Here is a 23545-nt window from a genome sequence, read left to right on the forward strand (position 1 = left end):
AGGGTTACTGATGTTCTGTTTTGTTTTAATAAGATAGAACAAACAACCTCATTAGTATGTTGATGAAATTCGTTCAGTAGAGGAGAGAAACCCTGACAACAAAGAATAAGGGAAATACATGATAAAGGAACCTAGCTCGGCAGCATGGGTAGGGTGGGAAAAACTTGAAGAAAATAAATTTCCAATTGCTATCTTTCAAAAAAGTGTTAGGAAGCTGGGCGTGGTGGCACACACTTATAATCCCAGCATTTGGGAGGCTGACACAAGAGAATCTAGGTTCACAGATACCTCAGTGAGGCCCTATGCAACTCAGTGAGACCCTGTTTCAAAAATAAAGAATAGCCGGGCATGGTGGTGCACGCTTGTAATCCCCATGCTTGGGAGGCGGAGACAGGAGGATCGCGCAGGTTCGAAGCCAGCTGCGCTGGCTTAAGAGACCGTTTCCAAATAAAAATATGAAAAATAGATCTGGGAGTGTATCCCGGAGGTAGAAGGGCTTCCAGGAACTCCAGTACCACACACACCACACACACACAAAAGAATAAAAAGTAGAGCTGGAGGTATAGCTCAGAGGTAGAATGCCCTGGGTTCCATCCCCTGTACTGCAAAAAAAAAAAAAAAAAAAAAAAAAAAGGTTAGGACAAGAGATGAAAGAATAGGAGACTATTTCAGATATTAAAATCAAAAGATGCAAAGGCCAAACAGAAGGCAAACAGAAGGAAAGATTGCAGCATATGGAAGAGCCAGAAGAAGCCTTGTGTATCTCAAGTGCAGAAAGAAAGAAAAAGCAATATATCATTTGGTTTGAATCTTGAATGTTCCCCCAAAAGATTGTGTCTTGAAAATACATCCCCAGTGCAGCAAGGCTTAGAGGTGGAGTGGTAGGTCACTAGGGATGTGGCCTTGAGCTATCTGTCCCTGGCCCCTTCTGCCTTGGAGCTGTCCAACCATGGACTGAACCTCTGAAACAGGAAACCAAATAAACCTTTTCTCCTCTAAGTTGTTCTTATCAGGTATTTTGGTCACAGGGACAAAAATCTAACTGACTCACTAGGATTTTGGAACAAGGCTATTCAAACAGGGTGGATTTTAGTCTTAATTCTAAAAGCATGTTAGACCACTAAAGAATATTAAGCGACTTGAGCCGGGAGTGGTGGCGCACGCTTGTAATCCCAGCATTTGGGAGGCTGAGACCGGAGGATCACGGTTTGTGGACAGCCTCAGCTACTTAGTGAGACCTTTCGCAACTCAGTGAGACCCTGTTTCAAAATAAAGAATAAAAACTTGGGCAGGGGGTGTGCATTGGAGGTCAAATGACTCTGGGTTCCATCCCCAGACCCACAAAAAAAAAAAAAAAGAAGATTAAGCGACTAATACAACAGATTTGCTTTAAAAAGCAAGCAAACAAACAAAAACAAAAACAAAACAAAAAACTTTCTATGTTTGAAAGTGAGTGGACGTAGGTCAATGCATAGAAAGCAGAATCCACAGCATCAGTGAACGAGAGGCAAGGGTGGGGCAGGGAAGAATCACAGATGACTCCAGGGTTCTCTTGAGTTTCTGCCATTGACTGTGATGAAAACACTGGCAAAGGGGCAGGCAGTGGAGGCTGGGAGATGAAACGCTCTCTTTGAGACACATTAAATCACAGGTGTCTGAGAAACTAGCCTTGTTAGTGGAGATGAATTTAGAGAAGCCTTTCCTGGCGATTCCCTGGTCAAGCTGGGTTCTCAGCACTCAATCGTGTGGATTCTCCCTGATACGACCAACATGGGCAAAGGAACTGCAGAGTGAGAAGGAAGTTTGAGACAAAGTCCCAAAGATTCAATAGCTAGAGAAATCATGAAAGAAAAAAAAGAGGGTAAAAATGTGGCTGAATATTTTTGATATTGTGATCATTGTAATTAGCAGCCTTGTCATTTATCAAGGTCAGTGGTGAGGCTGGTAAGACCAGCTTCAGTGGAGTGGTAGCAGCAGAAGCCAGACTAGAGGAAGGTGGCCAGGCAGTATTCAGACCCATTTGAAGCTGTTGTGTAATTTAAGGTGATGTGTAATTTTCCTCCAGCAGCTCAATGGTCCTTGTTTGTGCAGAGACAAAGAAGGCAGATGGCTCCATTCATCTCAAATTGGGGTTTGTGCCAGCAGGCTGAGAAAAATAGCAAGTAAAGAGATCTCAGGATTTGGGCAAATGTGATTGAGGTGCTGAGCCACAAAATCTAAGCAGATTAAGGAGGCAATAAAGGCAAGGGGAAGATGTCCAACACGAGGAGGAAGAGTAGTTATGGACTACAGCAAACTGGGGGGATGGAGCACCGTTTTAGAGAATGGGATTGTTAGGAGTAGCATGGTTTTGGGTGCTGATAGAATTCAGAGTACGACAGTAGTGGAAGGCTGAGATAGAGTGCCTGGAGATCACAGGTGTGCTCAGGGCACTGTCAGGGTACGTTTCTTGTCCTGGAGTATTGGTTAATAGGACCGAGTTCTCCATTCCAAAGGGTTCCTATTTGAACAATAAAGTATACAGTTTTAATGCAGTATTTTTTTTTAGTAATCATTCCATGAATAAAATATGACTCAATGTGAAATACCGATTCTTGATAATATACTAATTAGAAATTTCTCAGCAGCAATTCTAACATATTATGTCTGGATATTGGCATCGTGTTTAACATTTGGGGTGTCTTTGCCATTTTGGCATCACCTGACTTTCCTTTAGGCCTTTAGAAAACCTACCACCATTTCACGACTTTCACTATCCCATGTGATAATGGACTGTGGAACTTTAGCTTTGGCATACTATCTGTTTGGATAGTGGGCATTCTGGGCAAAGATTTTTCTTGAAGTATTTAGTTTTGGTTTCTAATCTGAAGTTCTTTCTCCAACCATTCAACCACTCTCAGCCAGTTCTCAACTGAGAGTGGGGCTCTGCCTTTTCCTCTTCAGGTCTCCTATTTTCTTCTTTCAGACATAAAATGTTTGAATTTTCTTTCTTTCTTTCCCTTTTGTCGTTTTTTCTCTCTTTCTTTCTTTCTTTTCTTTTCTTTCTTTTTTTTTTTTTTTTTGGTACTGGGGCTTGAACCCAGAAGCATTCTATTTCTTAGCTACACCACCATGGAGGAGCCTATTGTATTTTTTGTTTTGAAACAGGGTCTTTCAAGGTTGATGAGAGACTCACTGCTTGCTGAGACTGTCCTCAAACCTGCCATCTTCCCGTCTCAGCCTCCCAAGTACTGGGATTGCAAGCATACGTCACAATGCCAAGCAATATATTTGAATTTATGCTTACCATTTTGCTATTTGTTTTCCATATGTTTCATGTCTTTTGGGTTTTTATGTTTGTTCTTTACTATCTTTTTTTTTTTTGGTATGGAGAGGATATTTTCTTTTTTGTTGTTGTTGTTAGATTAAAAAAAAGCATCACCCAAGCCCTTATAGGTAGGCTGACTTTAATATGTACAAGAGGTCCTTGGAAGTGTAATAACAATAACAATAACAAGAACAACCAATATTTATCAAGCAGTTATTCATTTCAGGCACTCTTCTAAACCTTCATGCAACAGTATTAATGCCTACAACAACCCTATAAGAGGTACAGCTATTACTTCCATTTTACAACAGTAAAACTTATAATTGCTTAAGGTTATTAATAATAAAAAGATTACAAAAAAGATTTTATTTTAGGTTCAAAATTGGCTTAGGAAGTTTTGAAGTTGAACACATGATCATTTAATATACTTTGTATTTTGTTTGCTTGTTTATATCTTGCTACACTCTTTTTTTTTTTTTTTAAGAGGATATTTTCCAGGAACCTTTTTCTCTTTTAGGAAGAGGCTTGAAGAAGAAATCTCTTTACTTCTATTCAGTGTGATTCTAGGAAGTACAGCAGCCAGACTTTAGCTATGAGAGGATCAGTCTCAAGATAAAGGAAAATTAGAGGGACCTGGAGTTCTGATGCCATAGAAAGCCTCTAGATTAACCTTATTTGTAGCTATCCTACTTTTAAGCTTCATGTTGTTTGAGTAATCAGTACCACTTTTGCATAAGGAATCTTGTATATAAGTAGCTTAAAACATCCTAAAATACTAAAAATGAACAAATATAATAGTTTCAGAAAGAGACTAGCAGATGAGAGTACTGATACAACACCTGATACAAGGTGTTGTTGGCCATTAAACTATCTGAACCAGTAATATGTTATGGTAGCAGCTAGTCATTTGTGCTTACTGAGCGCTTGAAATATGGCTAGACTAAACTGAGAAATTGTGAAAGGTAAAATAACTCCAGATTTTTTTTTTTTTTTTTTTTTTGGTGGTACTTATTGGGGTTCCTGGAAGCCCTTCTACCTCCGGGATACACTTCCACGGGCTACACTCCCAGACCTATTTTTTTTTAACATTTTTATGTGGAAACAGACTCTCTTAAGCCAGCGAGGCTGGCTTCGAACCAGCGCGATCCTCCTGTCTCCGCCTCCCAAGCGCGGGGATTACAAGCATGCGCCACCACACCCGGCTAACTCCAGATTTTTTAAAGAATTTATTTATTCATTATTTTTGATGTTGCTGAGGGATGAATGTAGGACCTCGAGCATGCTAGGCTAGTGCTGTGCCACTGAACATCCCCAGCCAAGCACCAGATTTTTGAAGACTTAGACTAAAACAAAGAAAAATGTGAAATATTTTCAATAACTTTAATTAATGGTGCAATTAAATGGACATATATAGGCCATATTATGGTCATTAAAATAGTATAATTGAATGTTTTTTTAATGAAGATACTAGGATATTTAAAAATTACAAATGTTGTTCCCAAAATATTCCTACTTAACAGCACTGATCTAGAAAGAATGTAAGAACTGTCATATCACTTGTGAGCTAAGTAAGGCATAGAATTTCTGGTAAGAATTTCTATCTATACTTTTCAAATGTTACTTATACATCATCAATCAACTCTTAGCTACACATTCAGGGAGTTATTTGAAATTAGAAAAGTAACCAGTGTATATTCGGTTTTGACAAAGTTCATACAAATTCCAGGAATTTAGGATTGATCATACAATTTAATTTGCATAAATCCAGGATTTAGGAACCAGACCCTACAGATGCATCCTTCATATCTTTCTTTTTGTTTCTGAGACAGTGAGCTGCATACAAGGATAAATGTATATTGCATTATTCCCATTCTTTATATCAGAAATATTTAAGTTCTTTGATTCTAAAATCAAAGATTTTGAGTTTTATGATAGATTATGTTTCTAACAACAGAGAAAGCTAAATTTAAAACTCATTTTTTACAATTTAATTCCCATTAGAGCTGGGCAGGGTGGCACAAGCCTGTAATCCCAACTACTCAGGAGGCTGAGGCAAGAGGGCGGCAAATCCAAAGGCAGCCGGGGCAACTTAGTGAGACCCTGTCTCAAAATAAAGAACAAAGCAGGGCATGGCGGCACAGGCCTGTAATTTCAGTACTTTGAAAGCTAAAACAGGAGGACCACAGGTTTACACCAGACTCAGTAATTTATGGCGAGGCCCTCCAAAACTTAGTGAGACTCTGTTTCAAATAAAAAATAAAATAGGGCTGGATGTAGAGCTCAGAAGAAAAATATCTCTGGTTTCAATCCCCAGTACCACAAACAAACAAACAGACAAAAAACACAAACAAATAAATAGCTTGGGGAACGTAGCCAAAAAACAAAGTTATTGTTGCCATGTGTAAATATGTGCCTGTGTGTGTGTGTGTGTGTGTGTGTGTGTGTGTGTGTGTGTGTGTCTACAGTTGCTTAACAATATGTCAATTTTATAATTTTAAATAATACACATTAAATTGTACACACCATGGTTGAATACCTGGGAAAGTAAAATTGCATGTTTTAGGATTTAAAAAATCTCATCTACATTAATATTTAAAAGAAATAATTTCCCAGTACTTGGGAGGCTGCAACAGGAGGATCACAGGTTTGTGACCAGCCTCAACTGTTTAGTGAGACTCTGTTTTGAAATAAAAAATAAAAAATAGGGTAGGACTCAGGGTATAGCTCAGAGGTAGAATGCCCATGGATTCAATCCACAGTACTGAAAAAAAGAGGAATAATGTACATAGATTTATATTAATTTTATACAACATCATCCAACCAAATACATTATACTGGCATTTAGCTATGTACGTATGCCCATTATAAATTCTTAGCTCTAGCAATGTCCATGTTCTCATTATAAATACAAAGCTAACAATGGCATATCACTGACGACTGCTGCACACTGTTTTCTACACTTCACGGAGATGAACTTATCCAACTGATGTATGTTCTCGGAATTTATTCATAAAAATTAAATCTTTAATAATGCATTATATTTTCAAATTTTACAGCCAATATCCTAAGCGTTCGGAGAGAAAAGTTCTGTCTGCAAGATCTTCAATCTATCATCTGGAAATATTCCACATCAAAATCATAGCGAAAGAAAAATATTTTGGATCACTTGAAACAATAAGAGCATAATAAAATACCTGGTTGTTTTTCCTGGAGCAGAAAGCATGTCACTTTCCAAAAGCTGAGAGAAAGACTCCATGAGTTCAATTATAAGATGAAACACAACTGTCACTTGTCATGCCTCCTTTCCCCCCCAAAGGATCTAGTTTAGGATTAAGATTAAATAGCAGACCTAGGAGAACATATGCTGCATATATTTGTTATTTAACCTGGATGTCAAAAGTCCTTTCAAGCAGAAGCATAATTTGGGAATAGCATCAGTATAATTTATCACATTAATGTTAAGCAATGGCAATGTAAATTAACATAATCTTTAAATTCAAATTCTGTGAAACCCAAAACATAATATACTTGGTCTCTTTAATGCTAGGTTTTCAATCAAGATTTAAGATGGCATCTTCTTTCTTTATTTTTTATTGATTTAGCAGAAATCTCAATAGTGGGACAGTACAGGACAAAAAAAAAAAGAAGGGCCTTGAAGTAACAATAAAAAATAACCATCCAGGTGTGGTAGCATGTGCCTATAATCCCAGTCCTTGAGAGGCTAAGACAGGAAGATCAGAATCACAGGTTCAAGGCTAGCCTTAACAATTTAGTGAGACCCCTAGAAATTTAGTGAGATCCCCAGCAATATAGTGAGACCCTGTTTCAAAATAAAAAGTAAAATAGGGCTGGGGTGTAGCTTTGAGGTAGAATGCCCCTACTTTCAATCCCCACTACTCCTTCCTGCCCAAAAGAAAAGAATGTCTTGCCCTCAGGGAAAGCTTCTGTATTGGCCAAAGGTAAAAAAAAAAAAAAAAAAAAAAAAAAAAAAAAAAAAAAATCTAGAAGAGCTATATTTAAGTAAGATTTTATTTTAATTTTTATGGAAAAATCTAAGCTAGAAACGAGCCAAAGGCCTCATAGTTAGCAGATCCTAAATGTGAGTTGGCAAAGTGCTTATGGAACGTATTTGTTTATAGTTTTGCTCCTCTTCACTAAAAAAATCATGTTTGCAGAGATGTTCAGGGGAAGGAGATGGGAACAGATCATAGGAACACTTGCAGGGCCTTGGCTTCACAGCAGTAGAGGAATGGAGAAGTTTAAGAAGGTACAATTGCAGAGGACACTTAAGTCTTTCCTTGCTTGGATTATCATTCCACATTCGTTTTGTTCCCCTACGTATTCTTTATGCAATGAGTATATGCAGTTGTTCTCTACACCATATTAAGTATAGCAACAGAAAACCATCTCCTCAAAGAGTAATGGTAGCCGAAGTTCATTTCTATGGTGAGCACACTCAGAAGAACATAACACCACTAGGGTGCAGCAAAGGCCCTTTCTCCTGGCATCTGCATCAACTAGAATCGCAAGGTCTAGGCCAGCCAACTAACTACAACAGCACAAGGCCTTCCAGTTAATACTCGTTTTCGTTAGAGCTCATGAGGGACATCCCATTCTTAAACCTTTCTTCAGACGCAGAAAGTAAAGTCCTGAGCAACCACACAATGTTAGGAAGTGGTAGGGTTTAAATCGTCTCTTTAGACTCTTTGTTTAGGTGATTACATATAGACAGCTAGTGGTAACCATCTCGAAGCATAAATTTCAGCCTAGATAAGAAATAACCACTGAAATTTTCATTTCTAACCTGCTGCATTGATTTTACATCAGAGTTTTTATTGTTGAGGGAAAGTATTTTATTGTTATTGTTGAGGCAAGATAATGATCCACATTAATTTTAAGTTGCATCTAATTTCAGAAAATTCAAATATAAAAAAAGAGTACCATAAGTTCATGGAAATTGTATATATAAAAAAATCCAAGCATTCTCCCCCATCCTTTGCTTTTCAGTGCTGGGGATCAAACCCAGGGCCTTGCACATACTAGGAAAGCACTCAACCAATGAGCTGCACCCCCAGCATCAACTTTCCTTTCTTATGTGTATTACTTGTATATTTGTATAAAGACATTATATTAGAGAAAGTAGTACAGTGGAGAGTAAGTCTACTTGTTGTCATCTTTGTCTTGTGTCTTCTTAGTTTTTCCTCTTCGTGGTCCACACTGAAATGTATTCATTCTGTATCTCATTGCTTTACAGCCAGTATTCGCTTGAAATTTCAGATCATCCTGATTCAATAGCAAAGCTACAAGAGGATCTGTTTATTTCTGTCCCTTCTCAAAAACATTTTTTTTTTCTTTAAGAAAAGGCAAAACTCACAGCTCTCTGGATGTGGTAGTTCATGACTATAATCTCAGTTTTGGGGAGACTGAGACTACCAAATGCTTGGATTACAAGTGTGCGCCACCATGCCTGCTAGTGATCACTCTTTTAACAAATGTTGTATTATCAATTCCATTGAAGGTATTGTCCCAAAACACATGAAAATTGATAAAACTCAGTTTGTAGGTGTCAGCCTTCAAAATAGTCCCTATCGATGCTACCGTCCAGTCTCCTTGGTCTATGTAGTCACATCTCACGTTGCGGCAGGATTGATTGGTTTGACCAAGACCATAAAACAGAAGCTATATGGCAGTTTTCATCTTGGGCTTGAACTCACTTTTCCTCTCTCTTGGATCACTAACTCAGAAGCATCCAGCTGCCATGTTGTCAGCAGACCTACTAGGAAGTCCAGGTGAGGAACTGGAGTTTCCAGCCCACAGCCAGTAAGTTCTTGAGGCCTGCCGACATGTGAGTGAGCTTAAGAAGTGTCCTCCATCCTCAGTCCGTGGCTCAGCAACAACCTCATGAGATGCCCAGAGCCACCCAGGTAAGCCATCGCTAGACTTCAGACCCATGAGAATTGTGCAGTAATAAATGCTTGTTATTTTGAATTTCTAAATTTGAATGTGATTTGTTACACCACTAATAAAGGTTTGAAATGAAATGTGCTTTAGGAGAATCAGACTCTCAATATAAGGAGTTGTAGAATCCAAATGACATTCATGCCATGGTGTAGGGTTTCTTTACAACCCACCTTGACTAAATCTAGTCTAACTGATTTTTTAATTGTTCATCTAACATAGATGTCAGGCTTAAACATAACTTGAGAGCAGGAGAGGCAAACCAGTCCCATATTTTCTATGACTGTTGGCCCATTTTCTACTTTCTCTCTTCTGCTTTCTTAAACCCATGTTTAAAAAAAAATTTTGATAAAATTAATGAGCTTAACACTAATAATGTTCTGTTAATTAATTGCTTAAATATGAAGGCTTTACAGCAATGAGTGATGTAAGTAACAACCTAATAAAAGAGAACATTTTAAGAACACCTTAACTAATTTATTTTGCTTATCTTTTCCTTTTTTGTATGCACAAGAGTATATGAATTTTAAAAAGTTATGTCTGAGTAATTTATAGATAAATGATAAGAAAGCATTAATCATATTTCAAATGGCTGTGTTTTTCTTTTTAACAGTGCATAAAAATTATAGTGCATATTATGACAAATGGCATTTTGGGGATATAGAAAGTTTTGTGTGGTATCATGCTAGAAAAATTTATAAAGAGTAATTTCAGCTCTAGATAGCTATTATTGCTGTCTTAAACATTGTCATTCTAGGGGGGAAACCATTTAAAAAGGTAGACATAGGCTGTTGCACAGTTCACAGGCTGGCTCAATCTAAGGGTCTAGGATTTGATCTTTAACTTTTCAGGTCACTAGTCAACAGAGGGGACATGGACTGGGTATGTGCAGGCTGGAACACCCATTTGAGGGAGACTTGGTAGAAAAGTCTCAATCTCTAACACCTATTTCCAATCCCCATGAGAATGATTCCCCTGTAATCCAACCATTTCCTCAGGTCAGATACCTTGGAGTCTTCCCTAAACTTCTTTCTCTCCTACTTCAGGTCTCACGTGTCAGTGAATTCCATCCCATCCTCAAAATGTGTACAGAATCTAACTGCTTTGTACCACCACCCACCTGGCCAAGTTTTTGCCATCTTCCTTCTTGGTTATTACTTTTGAACTTGCTTTCCAATTTCTGCCCTTGCTCCCTACAGCCTATTTTAAATAGAGCAGCCAAGGGATGGTTCTTTTTAAAAAACATAAGCTCAAAAAGCAGCTCCAATCATGACACATGTCTGCTCTAAAACTTCCAGTGGCGCCCTCTCTTTCTCGGAGGAAAGGCCAACATGTTTACAGCGACCTACAGGGCTGATGCAACCTGGCCTCATTCTTCCTTGCCCTCTTCTACGTGCGCCATCTGGTCTGTTCTGTGGCAACCACAGCGGACTCTCCTGCCTCTCCAACCGCGCAGGTGTGCTTGTGCCTTCGAGGCTCGCTCCCTCTCCACCACTGTCCTCATCGCCAGCTTTGGGTGTCCCTGACTATTCTTTGCAGTTCTTCCACATATATTTATGGAGCACTTACTCTGGGTCATGCTGTATTCTAGAATCTTGGCAATTAAGTAGACAAATTTTAAATAGATAAAAAAAATTTATATTCTTCTGGAGCCAGATAATAAGGAATAAACATAGTCAAGACATGAATTTGGCTTTAAGAGGAAGGAAGCAGGACCTAGTGTGGAGGGTCAAAAGGGATTCATTGCAATATAAATCGGGTTATCAGGGTGGCCTTGTTAAGATGACACTTAAAGAAAGACTTGGAGAAAAAGAGCTACTCAGGCGTTTGTAAAACTTCCTCACATCCTTCTATATTTTCTTCCTTTGATTGAAAAATTTCCCTCTATATAAAGCCTATCATCATCTACCATTCCATATGCTTTATATATAAATGAGATTATTTTGTTCTTATTTTATTTTCTCTACTAAAACTAGGAAGTTGTATTTCCTGCTACATGTTAAATCAGCCTTGATAACACAGAAAGAAGAAGGAGGGAGGAAATGATTGAGAAAATGTTTTTTTTTTTTGTGTGTGTGTGTGTGTGTGTGTTTGTGTGTGTGTGTGTGTGTGTGTGTGTGTGTGTGTGTGTGTGTGTGTGTGATACCGGGGATGGAACCAGGGGCATTCTACCTCTGAACTACACCCCAATCCTATTTTTTTAAGTCTTTTTATTTTATGAAACAAAGGGCCTCGCTAAGTAGATGAGGCTGTCGCGAACTGTGATCCTTCTGTCTCAGCTTCCCGAATGCTGTGATTTTACAAGCGTGCACCACCACACCCAGCTAAGCGAGAACTTTCAAAAAATATTTTTATTTCTAATTGGCATAGTAACGTTACCTATTTATGGGGTACAGTGTGACATTTCAGTTGAGATATACAATGCATAATGATCAGATCTGGGTAATTGGTATACCTATTACCTAGACATTTATCATTTCTTTTGTGTTCAGAACATTGAAAACCCTCTCCGCTAGCTATTTTGAAATCAAATAATTGTTGTCAACTACAGTTTTCCTACTGTGCTATAGAACTCGATTTTATTCTTCCTGTCTAACCACACTCCTGTTTGGGCTCTCCTTTCTAGTCCCTCCTAGTGTCCAGGTAACTGAATAAAAAGAGATCTACCATGTTATAGTAGAGAGAATGCAAAATTGGGTTTCTGGGTTCTCGATGACATCTAGAAGAAATAAAAGATGATACTAACTACTGGGAAAGTAGCTCAAACTAAGAAGGTTCCTCAACATAAACTGTCTCTGGTAATCTTTCAGACTTTTTGCTTGAGATTAACAGTGACAGACCTGCCAATAATGGCTTTAGGGTATGGGCTGCACTGTAGATGTTGTGATGATGATAATTCCCATTTTATTAAGAAGCGAGGAGATGGAAACGAAGCAAAGACATGAACTTACCTGAGAAAAAAAATCCAGCCAGTGACAGTCTCAGCCTGTCTCCATCAGAGATGTGCCTTTCCTACCGTAGCACATGATTTTCTGGTATGGAGCAATGGAAAATTCCCAAGATTTTACAGGCAGAACCTGCTGAGCTCCTCAGCACCTGCTCCTGCTGAGCTTCTTTGAATTTACTTGTCTGGCTGGATTTGAACTTCCTGGATCTCTGACTGGACACAGTGCCATTCGAGCGCCCAGTGTTTGGCAGTTAGCAAGTGGGGAAAGTACTGTGTGCCGGTCTGTGGGAACACAATATGTCCTTCATGCCTCCTGGATGGAATGTCCGGCTGGAGTTCCTGTCCTGTAAAACCAGGGACCTGGCACCTGGGAAAATAACCGCATTGCACCATAGCTTTATTGCACTCAAGCAGGGTGCCCAGCCCACCAGAGGGTGGGGGTTGGCCAAACAATTATTTTTAAACTCTATGTTCTATTTTCTAAAACCAAGGACTGAAATGACCCCTTGACAGAATCTTCTTGAGGGTGCAATCAATTTACTATGAAAGCATATAGCAAACATGAGCTTTAAAATTAATTTGTAGTCAGGCACGGTGCCTCACCCTGTAATCCCAGTACTTCAGAGGCTGAGACGGGAGGACCGCAGCTTTGAGGACAGTCTCAGCAATGCAGAAAGACTCTCTGTAATCTAGTGTGAACGTGTATTAAAATAAAAATAAAATAAGATAAAAATAAATAAATAAGTTGGTAGAGCTGGGGGTGTAGCTCAGAGATAGGCAATGCTCCTGGGTTCAAGTCCAAGTTCCACATAAATAAATAAATAAATAAATAAATAAATAAATAAATAAATAAATAAACAAAATTGCAGAAGCACCAACCAAAACAAAAACCACCGGGTGACATGTGTGTTCGACTTCCTATTTTCCACAGAAGCACATATCATAATAAAATTGCCTAAGAAAAGCCTCTTTTATTGGAATGTGGAAGATGCAGCTGGGAAGAAGTTATGATCTCTAGCGGCTGGATCTGTAGCTCAGTAGTTACTGAATTCTAGCCTAGGCTCAATCTCCAGTACTTTTAAAAAAAACATTTCTCTTTAAGAGAGAATAGACTTTGGCAAAAAGCAAGAACCATAGAGACATTAAGAAATCTCTTGTTTTGGGTATGGAATTGTTTTGGACTTGGCTTAAGAAATTAAGGCATAACAAATACTTCTTTGAAGACAGAAAATTTCTCCAGTCGGTAAGGATTCTCTTTCTCTTTCTCTCTGCTTGTCAGAGGGAGCAGAAGAAAAATCATTTTCTTCCTCATTTAAAGATATGAAGGAATACTGAGTCCATGAGTCTTTAGACAGTTATAGAAGCACATTTTAAAAAATAGCCACCAAAAGCTTATGGCAAAGGAATAAGGGCCGCAGGGGTTTTAACACCCTTTAGAACTGGCTTGATGACAGGGGACCCACAATCCATGTTAAGCCAAATGAGTCAGAGTGCATCAAGTATAAGCCTGAGGGTAGGCCGGTGTCAGATAAAACCCCAGTTTATAACAACTGATGGTCAGAGCAAAAGCAAATTTTTCTATGCAAGCAGAAAGTCCTATGTAGCCTTTTCCATTCTGGTGAATGGATTATTTGAACTAAAATGTTCTATAAAATTTTATGATGAGCATTTTTATCTTTGATTAGTTAAATTTAAAAGAAATAAAGGAAAAAAAAAAAGAAAACCCAGAAAGCACTGGCTACGGTTAGTTGTAGGTTTGACATGTGTCAGTAGCCCTCATACCATGATAAGGAAAGAGACCAGCCTGGGAACTTTGGGGTGTAAAATTACAGTTATTTTGTCGCTGATGGATTTGTGCTGCTTACTCCTGAGTACCACTCCTTGAGTCTCTCTGTGACTAATGGTACAGAATGAATTTGCAAGACTAGCCTGATCATCCGGGGATGAGATCTGAAGCCTTGGCCCCCATTTGCAAAGTAACTAACAGGCTGAGTTAATTGATCTCACACTCTGCAGAAATTTGTAAAATGATTATTTATGGTACACCAAAAGGTAAAGTCTGAAAGTATACTTGTGTCAGGCACAACATTTTTAAAATTTATTTATACTATTTTTAAAAATAAGAGAAATAATAAGCAGACTAGTGTATAAGGCTTACATTCCAAGCAATTTCCTAAAGTAATATTTTTGCAATTCTTTTGAATATATACCCTTTTTTTAAAAAAAATAAACATAAAATTCACATGCTTCTACTGAAAATCATTGTTATCATCTGCATATTCCCACCAGCCAAAATAAACTCAGGAAGCTTATTCACTGCAAATTTAAAATATTGCAATATTAATTTTGCTTTTTTGAACTATAAATGTACTTCCTAAAGTGCCTTTTCTTGCCCTTTTCCTCTTCCTTTTCTACCTCTAGCCAACTGGACACAAAATTGAAAACTTATTCTTTGGTATGATTTTCTATAAGTTATGCAGGTATTAATATGTAGTTTCAATGTTTAAGTATAATTTATGTACAATGTAATAGCATGGATCAAATTATTATTTAATCAGAAAGTTAGCCAAACCAATGCAAATGAGAACATAAGACTGTGACATACGGTAAGTAAAACATTAAATAAAAACTAAAACTAGATTGCTAAATCATATGCAGATCAGGTTAATGTCCCTATATGGCACTAAACCCAAATCTTTAGGGTTAGCTTTGCTCCCTAAGAGGAATCATTTGTAGCTATCCGTTCTGCAAGTTGAACATCTAATGCCATAGACCTTAGACCCTAATTGATAGAGTTACATTCTTTAGTCAGATGGCCCTTGGATGGACTTATTTTGTGATATTAAAAGATAACAGAATTATCAGACTTCCGGGAAGATGGCGACCGAGAAAAGCGGGGCTTAAGAGTCCCGCTAACAACCAATCTCCATTACCACAAAAAGAGCGCCTTTCATAGCCAGAAAACACCATCACCAGAAAAACAAAAAAAACCACCAGGCTCCAGGGAGAAAGCGGACTGAGAACAGAGCTCAGGGCCACAGAGGAGACACACGCGCCCGAGGACGCGGCAGCAGCGCCATACTGCCAGCGGCAGCGGCGAACTCAACGGACGGCTACAGCAAGCCAGGTGAGCCGCTGCGGAACAGCCAGGCGGGATCTTTCGGCGCAGACAGCATTTAAAGCTCCCAGTGGCTGAGCTCAGCACATGCTGCAGGGATTCAGAGTGGAAATCAAAACCAGAGAAGAAAAAATACGCCAGCCTCATGGCCGAGGGCGTGGCAGAGGCGCCATATTGCCACCGGCGGCGGCAGCAGCAGTGAATTCACCGAGTCCAGTACAGCTACATCTGCCTACTCAAGAACAGTGAGTCAAATTGCGGGCCACAGAGGAGAAATCGCAGTATTGGGCCTCCTGGGACTTGACCCAGTGAGGGAGTGGTGGTGGCAGAGATATCACACCATAGGAGAACGTGCAACCTGGCACCCCCCCATAGTTTAAAGCAGCCTCTATCGACTCCCTGGGTCGGAGACTCTGTGATACAACCCAGTAAAGGAGTAGTGGGGTCTGAGATAATACAGACTCGAGATCCAGAGCACCTTAAGTGAAGCCATAGTGACCCAAGGGAAGAACCCAGAGAAGGCACAAACCTCCGAAATCATGGGAAAGAGGAATAACACTGGAGCAATGAATGTGCACAACCCCACAACATCAGAACCTGATAAAACAGAAAATCAGAGATTTCTAGAAGATCAAATCAGGAAAATAACTGTAGAAATAATAGAGGTGCTTCGAAAAGAACTCAGAGAGAGCCAAAAAGAGATAAAGGATGCAATTAATGAAGTAAAGGCCTCAATTCAAAGCACAAAGAACCGATTAGACCACATGGGGAACAGAATCTCGCTCTTAGAAGATGAGCAATCCAAAAATGAATGCATAGTTTCTAATCTAGAAAAAAATATCCAACAGCAGGAATCTGACATTGAAGAAATATGGGCCCATCTTAAGAGAGCTAACCTAAGAATAATTGGAATAGAGGAGGGAAAAGAAAGTGATACCAAAGGGATCAACAATCTCTTCAAGGAAGTAATAGCAGAAAATTTTCCAAATATAGAGCAAGAGGTTGATACACAGATCCAGGAAACTTATAGAACTCCCTTTAGACAGGATCGGAGAAGAGGATCCCCACGCCACATAATTGTCAAAATGACCAATGTGGAAGCCAAGCAGAGAATCTTAAAGGCAACAAAAACAAAGGGCCAACTGACATTCAGAGGCAAACCAATTAGAATCACTCCAGACTTCCCAAACCAAGTCATGAGAGCCAGAAGGGCTTGGAGTAACATATTCCAAACTCTGAAAGAAAACAACTTCCAGCCAAAAATTTCCTATCCAGCAAAACTTTCTATCAAATTAGATGGAGAAATAAGAAGCTTCCATGACAAACAGAAACTGAAGGAATTTATGTCTTCAAAACCAGCGCTAGAGAAAATACTCAAAGAGATTAACTACAAAGAAGAAATAGGTAACACTCACCAGAACCAGAGAAACAAGAGTTTCCATCCAACAGACAACTAAGATTGGTTATCTGTGGAGATTCATTATTTATGTTAGTCTTTTACCTATCTCTAAGTTGTATTGTTTGCCTTTATTGTTGTTAATTTTTAGGATTTCTAGTTGGAATATTAATATACCTTCAGATATAGCATTTGGAAATATTTTATCCAATTCTATTAGTAACTTTTAACTCTGTTTACATTGTCTTTGGATATACAATATTTTCTTTTATTTTTTAGGGAGTTTGTATATTCTTCTGTTGCCTGTGCCATTGAAATCATATCCAAGAAATCACTGCCAATTTCAATGTTGTAAGGTTTTATGACCCAGATTTTCTCCTAAAAGTTTATAGTCTTAAGATTTATATTTAGGTCTTTTATCTATTTTGAGTTAATACTTGTATATGGGATTAGGTAAAGGTCCAATTTTATTCTTTTCCATGTAATTATTATTTTTCAGCAATATTTAGTTAAAAGATTATTATTTCCACCACCAAATGTTCGTGGAAACCTTGTCAAAAATAACTTGACAATATAGGGAAGAATTTAGCTCTAGGCTTGTATTTAACTCCAATGGTCTATATATCTGCCTTTAGAACAGTACTACACTGTTTCAATTATTGTAGCTTTATATGGTTTGAAATCAGAAAATATATATCTGCTAGCTTTGTTCTTTTTCAAGATCGTTTTGGGTATCTAGAATTCATATTCCATATTAGGATAGATTTTTTTCTGAAAAATAAATATATAAATATATGATAATTTCACCTAAAAAAACAGAAAAAAATATGCTCTAGTAAGAAAGAAAGCAAAAAGAAATATTGATATGCTATCTTTAAATCATCAAACGCTTGGTATCAGACAAATGAAACTGTTATGTGAGATTATCATTTTTAATTTTGGATAAATTGCTATAATACTAGATGTCAACTACTAAGCCAAGCATGGGAAGGAGGGATGGGGAGAGAATGGGGTGGGGATCGGGTGGGGGCTGACTGGGCGATGTGTACATGTATGTCTACAAAAGTTTGTATCCCACTATGATGTATGAATACAGTGCACCAATAAAATAAAATTAAAAAAAAAGAATTATCATTTTTTGCCTTTTCTCCAAATTTCTGGTGATTTTTAAATATAACTTACTTACAAGATGTAAACACAGAAATAGTGAGTGGACATTTGGGGCAAGATTTTACAACATTTATGTGGCGTCACACTCTATTTCCTACCCATAGATCTCCTGAGGTGGCTCTTCCTGAGACTATTATGGAGTTGGTTTATCTTACACCAACGCCTGAGTAACCCTCAGTTCTGTGCTGCTGCCTGACTCCGTTTGTTCTGCTTTGGAAATGGATTCTGTTTCCGTTGACATTCACGATGCTAGCAAGCTCTGGAAAATGGGCCTCCCAGGACTGGATTCAGAGGGAACTACCACTATACTTCCTCTGTTACTCCTTCCTTTAACCACACATCTTGTCACACTGCACTGTACAGGTGTCTCTGACTCACACCTATTATTTTGGAAGTAAACAGAATTATGTCACAGAGAACAATTTCCAGCTGTGTGCTATATTTAATTATTCCTATTGCCCGGGAGAAGATTTCCAAAGGTTAGAACCTTTATGAAGGATTCCCTTTGTGGACACAGCTAGCTATTTTTCCTTATCTTCTGCCCACAATCCCATCTTTCTGTTATTGCTATAATTATACCAACCTTTACTGTCGTATTAATTATCTGTCACTACATACACAACTCATTACTCTAAAACTTAGTGACTTCAGATAATTATAAGCATTAATACGTCACAGGCATCCTGAAGGCCAAGAGTTTGGGAGCACTTTAGTTAGGTGGTACTAGCTCCAGGTCTTTCGTGAGGTTACAGTCAAGATGTCAGCTACGACATCTGGCAGGGGCTGCTGGGGGACGTGCTTCAAGATGGTTCCCTGACCTGGCTGGTGAATGGACGCTGGATCTTTCAGCTCCTCACCAAGGAGACCCTCTCCACTGGGCTGCTTGAGTGTCCTTACAGCATGGTGGTTGGCATCTACCAGAGTGAATGAGCTAAGAGAAGCTGCAATATATTTTATGATTTAGCCTTGGAAATCACACCCCATCATGTCCTCAGCATCCTATTGGCCACACACATTAGCCTCTGGGAGCCTAATAGAGTCACATTGGGGGGTTAGAACATCAATGTAGGAATTTGGGGGATAAGATTCAGCCCATAGCATATGTGGACATGTGTCAGGTTCTTTTTATTCCCCTGTCTTTTCCTCTTTCTCATATTTAATGATGTGTGGAATAAACAGATTTTGTGGATGAACACATTTTGCAATGAAGTCACTATCTCTACAGAAGACCAGGAACCAACAGCTGTTTTTCTAGGCTGGTTATGGGATGAGGATGACCAAATGGGAAGGAAGGAGATTGGCCAGAGCTTTGCATGTTTAAAGTTTAATTTTCTGGAAGATACATGGAAAGTGTTAGATGTCTGTCTGTCTATCCTAAATGTATTTTACCAGTGGGCCAAACAGCCAAATTAAAGTCATACGGTAACATCAGCCAGGACATGAACCAAGACTGATTCTGAAACCATCTTTTTCTTTTTCTTTTTCTTTTCTTTTCTTTCTTTCTTTTTTTTTTTTTTTTTGGTACTGGGGATTAAACCCAGGGGCTTCTACCTTCTGAGCTATACTCCCAGCCCTATATATTTTTTCCAGTACCGGGGATGAAACCCAAGGGCATTCTACCTCTGAGCTACACTCCCAGCCCTATTTTTTATTCTTTATTTTGAAACAGAGTCTCATTGAGTCGCAAAGGTCCTCACTAAGTAGCTGAGTCTGTCTGCAAACCTCCATCCTCCTGCCATGCCTGCTCCATAGGACTGCCATGCCTGGCTCAGTCCTATTTTTATTCTGTGTGTGTGTGTGTGTGTGTGTGTGTGTGTGTGTGTGTGTGTGTTACTGGGGTTGGAACCCAGGGGCTTTTCTACCTCCAGGCTATACTCCCAGACTTATTTTTTATACTTTTAATAGGAAACAAGGTCTCACTAAGTTGCTGAGAGCCTCACTAAGTAGCTGAGGCTGGCTTCGAACCTGTGCAATTCTCCTGTCTCAGCCTCCCAAGCACTGGGATTACAAGTGTGCACCACCATGCCCGGCATTATTCTTTATTTCTAAACAAAGTTTCACTAAGTTGCAGAGAGCCTCACTAAGTAGCTGAGGTTGGTGGTAAACCCAAGATCCTCTTGTCTCAGCCCCTCAAATACTGGCATTACAAGCAGGCGCCACCACGTCTGGCTTGAAACCATCTTACTCTTTATGCAAAGCAGGAATTCAGCAGGGGCGAAGGCTCACCTGCAGCAGGGCTCCAACGCCACATAAGACGCAGCCACTGGAAAAGCCTGTTCCCAAGCCAAATGGTTTTTATTGACTTTGAAACGTGTTTATAGTTCAATAATAAACAAAGTGCATACAAAAACGAAGTGTACAGTAAGTATGACCAATAGTTATGTACACATCTATATACATTATGATTTAAACTATGAAGAAAAAATAAGCATGTATGAATACCTATGGTGAGACATACTCGCTCTAACATTGACGACTTCCTGATAACTTGTTTTTCTGTATCCCACCCATCATGTCCTCATGCTGAGAATAAGGCTGAAGCAAAGTGTCCCTCCCCACCTCAGCCCCAGCCTGATAGGCACCAAGGAAGTTGAGACCTGGCTAAGACCCACAGGTTCTCTGACTGTTTAAAGCTGTATATTTTTATTTTCTTTCCTTTTTTTTTTTTTTTGTAGTACCAGGGGTTGAATTCAGAGGCATTCTACCACTGAGCTACACCCCTAGTCCTATTTTTTTTACTTTATTTTGAAACAGGATCTCACTAAGTTGTGGAGAGCCTCACTAAATAGTTGAGGCTGGCCTCAAACCTGCGCTCCTCCTCCTGTCTCAGATTCCCAAGTACTGGGATTACAAGTGTGTTCCACCACACCCAGCTTATTTTACTTCTTTTGTCCATTTGTTGTTTATCGGTCTGTCTGTCTTTCTCTCTCTCTGTGCCTGGCATCAAACTCAGGGGCATTCTACCTCTGAGCTACAACCCCATCCTTATTCTGTTTTGAAACAGAGTCTCACACAGTGAAACTAAACATCTCACTAAATTGCTGAGGCTGGCCTCAAACCTACAATCCTCCTGTCTCAGCCTCCCAAGTACTGAGATTACAGGCATGTGCTACTACACTCTGCTTTGCCGCCTCTTCTCTTATAAAAACTTCCTTGCCCCTGAGTCCTCCGATGATGGAGATCTGGAAGTGTCCTTTATCTTCCTTCAGAGCTGGCTGTGAATAAAGGTAATTACCCCTGGCAATTTGATTCAGGGCATTTGTGGAGCAGACAGGCCGTGGAGGTCAGTCTCTTGCCCTTGTGGTAACAGTTCTATCCGCTAACAAGAGGGGGGGAAAGGAAATCAGTATGTGTAGTAGTATTAGAGATAATACTTATCTCTAAATGTGGTAAGGCTATAGACTTTTTTTTTCTTCAAAACTGGGGATTGAATCTAGGGCATCACATATACTAAGCAAGTGCTCTACCACTGAGGCACACCTGCAGACCTTTTATAAAATTTTATTTTGAGGCAGGGCCTCAAGAAATTGCCACAAGTGGCCTTGAACTTGTGACCCTCTCGCTTCAGCCTCCCAAGTAGCTGGGATTATGGCGTGTGCCACCACGTCTCGCTAGATGGTTCTTGCTTTCTTATTACATATTTCTATAATGAACATATATTACATTTGTAATCAGGAAAAAGGAAACAAAAATATCTTTAATACAGCATGAGAAAGGAAATGTAAAGACTTGGTTTTTATGATTAAAGGAATCAGTGCATTTAATAACTTCTGTCTCCGTTACTAAGGAGCAAACCGTCCCATTTGTGATAGGTTTCTGGTGTGTGCGGCTATCGGACGTTCAGACACAATGCAATATTCTCCTGCTGGCTGAGTTCTCTTTTTCTTTCTCCCTTACGTTGGAGATAAGTAGAAAGTGTATATTTCTCATTGGGAAGTTGGCATTTGAATGAGACTGCTGCTTTTCTCAGCTTAAAAAGATAAAAGGACTTATCACGTAATGTTTTCTTTTACCTAAGGATGTTGGTCCTACTCCAACAATTGGAATTGATTGAACTCCAGCGCTTGCAAATTTAAAAGCCCAAACACAGGGGATCTACTCCTTCTGTATTTTACAAATCAATGGATAAACTCAAAACAAAAACCTATTACAGGGCACCTTAATGTTTGTCTGTTTGGCAAGATAAACACTTGTAAACAAGCATTTTCAACTGCGAGCTTAATAATAACACTATGAGATCTGTACTGGATGGTAAAAAAAAAATGTACAGAACAATAAAGATGGAATACACCCGAAGGAGAATAGTACTTGAAAAAAATGCATCTTTTTCTGATTCATATTCTCAATTAAATCTTGTTTCATTTATCTAACGTCATCTCTCGACTCCTGATGATATTTTTATTATTGCCAAAGGAACAGAACATCTCTTGAACCAAGTCACTGTTGGTATTTGATTAAATGGTACAGCTTCATGAAAGCCCATAAACAGCGAATCAGGCAAAAAGGAGTGACGTTAAATAGCTTTATGACTGAAGAGCATAAAGATTGCTAATTAATTTACTACTTAGCCCCGGAGTCGTCACGGCTAAATCTTGACATTAAATTTGGACTTCAGTGCTTTATTAAGATTAATAAAACTAGATAAATACTCTTTTTTTATAAGTCTGCATTTTATAAGGAATCAGCACTGTTGCCTAAAAGAACCTAGCTATTACATTTTAATCAGTCGTCCTAAAAGCCTTAACATCTGGATCAGTGTTGGAAAATTTTTGTTTAGGCAGTGGACCCCCTTCCAGATCTGTCACAGCCCAACACTTCTATAAACTACAGAAAAATTGAAGTACTAGAATTAGGAGAAAAAAATGAAGAAAGACATACAAAATAGAAATACATATTTTTAATTATTAGTTTCAACAGATGTGCAATTATTGTCAGATTTGTGTGCTGTGAATCCTTTCAAATTCTGTGCTTATCTTTCCATGAACCAGGAGAAAGCAATTCTCAGCCCCGGGGTCCCATGCAGACCCCACCTGGAGTGTGGGAATCCGCCGAGGATTCCTCTTCTCATCTCTAAGCCCCGTGTTGTTGGATGGAGGCTGTGAATCTGATTAGGGAGTAGGAATGGGGCTGACTTCAATAATCTCACCCCCACATCCCCTAGAAGAGGCTCACAGACTGTAATTATACCTGCGTGGGTCAGATTGCTGCCTGTAGTGTCCTGATGTAATTGCAGTGTTTACAAATACCAAGGCATATGTAGCCGAGGTTCAGCTGCCTGTGATTTCACAGCGTCACTCCAGTGGGCAAATGTCAGGGGAATCTCAGGAGAAGCTCGTCTGGCTGAAATAGGGGAAATACCCCTAAATGGTTTTCATAGATAGGGATGAAACAGTTGTTAACTCGAGTACTTTCCCTAACTATCACATCTTGGGCACAGCAATGACATTATTAAAAATAGTTAGTCGGGCGTGGTGGCGCACTCTTGTAATCCCCGCACTTGGGAGGCGGAGACAGGAGGATCGCGCAGGTTCGAAGCCATCCTCGCTGGCTTAAGACACCCTGTTTCCAAATAAAAATATAAAATAGGTCTGGGAGTGTGGCCCGGAGGTAGAAGGGTTTCCAGAAACCCCAGTACCACCAAAATAATAA

Source organism: Muscardinus avellanarius (assembly GCF_963383645.1).
Source record: "Muscardinus avellanarius genome assembly, chromosome: 2".
Lineage (NCBI taxonomy): Eukaryota > Metazoa > Chordata > Mammalia > Rodentia > Gliridae > Muscardinus > Muscardinus avellanarius.